The following is a 1,622-nucleotide window of genomic DNA, read 5'->3' on the forward strand; positions in this document are numbered from 1 at the left end:
TCTAGCTGCAGTGATAGACCTTCCCTGCCAATGAAAAGTAAAGAGAACTTCTACAATCCCCAACCACCACCAGCAAAGAAATATCACAACTGAAAAAAGAGCAACCATGGCCAAACTGGAGATATGACATGAGACCTTGGTGGTGTTGGGGGCGGGGGGGAGTCAATACTTTTAGGACTGAGTACTCTGTTGCACAACTGGGGAGGGGAAGCCAATATTGGCAAAACTGAGAACTTGGGTACACTTAAGAGCCGTGAGGCTCGAGGCTGAAGTGACTTCGAGCACATTTCAGGAGCTGTCTTGAATACAGTCTGTTACAAATCTGGATTATAACTTTTTTACTTCCCCAGTATGGTTCTGTGTGATCTGTGAGCTATCACATTGGATTTTGCATCAGCAAAGCATAAGATTAATGTTGAGATGAGTAGAAAAAAGGTATGGGAGCAAAAGTTGGGAACAGGGAAGGATCAGTAGTTGGAAAACATGGATTTGATGACAGAAATGACACTGGAGATAGAATGATAGAATTCTGTACAATGATTTATTCATGGAAAATACCTTGTATAAGAACAATAAACATAGATTACTCACATGAATTTCACCTGATGGTATGCACAGGCATCAGACCAATTACATCTGTGGAACCAATCACTGGAAAAGCTCAATATCAGCTGTGAAAACTAGGCCAGGTGCTGATTGTGGAACAGACCTATCAACTATTCACACGCAATTTCAAACTAAAGCTAAAGAAGGTTAAATCAAATCCCAGGAATAGGTATGAGGCCTTGATCACTAATGAGTGAAGACCAAAAGAACCAGGAGGATATAAGAATATCATCCAAGAAGAATGCAAAAAGTCATTACAAAGACAGAGGAAGAAGAAAAAACCAAGATGGATGTCAGAAGAGACTCTGAATATTGCACCTAACAACCACCACCACCACCACCACCACCTGGGCATTACTGAGATAATAAAAAAGTAACAAAGTATTTAAATTAAATATAGCCTAGTTTCTATTCTCAAATATCATTAATATCCTATGAAAGTAAAATCTTGCCGAAGATTATTAAAAAACAGCTAGAACAGTAAATTTACAGGGAATTTCCTGAAATTCAAGCTGGATTTGGAAGAGGCTGTGGCATGAGGAGTATCACTGCTGATAGATCTTGGCTGAAAGCAAAGAATACCAGAAAGATATCTCTATGTGTTTTATTGACTATGCAAAGGTATTTGACTCTGTGGATCCTAAAAAATTGTGGTTGGCATTGAGAATAGTATTCCCAGAACCCTTAATTGTGTTCACGCAAAACCTACATATAGAACAAGAAGCAGTTGAACACTGCTTGTTTTAAAATCAGGAAAAGTATGTCTCAATGTGGTATCCTTTCTCCAGACCTATTCAATATATATGCTGAGGAAATATTTTGAGAAGCAGGTTTATTTATATGAAGAAAAATGTGGCATCAGGATTGGAGGAAGGCTCTTCAACAAACTCTGTGATGCAGATGACATAGCCTTGTTTTCCAAAAGTGTAGAGGATTTAAAAGCATGTGCTGCAGAAGATGAAATGGATTACATTTCAACATCAAGAAAATAAAAAGCTTCACCACTGGATCAATAT

This window comes from Elephantulus edwardii, unplaced genomic scaffold (genome assembly GCF_000299155.1).
Source record: "Elephantulus edwardii isolate Elephantulus edwardi_28Jun2011 unplaced genomic scaffold, EleEdw1.0 scaffold00603, whole genome shotgun sequence".
Taxonomy (NCBI): Eukaryota; Metazoa; Chordata; class Mammalia; order Macroscelidea; family Macroscelididae; genus Elephantulus; species Elephantulus edwardii.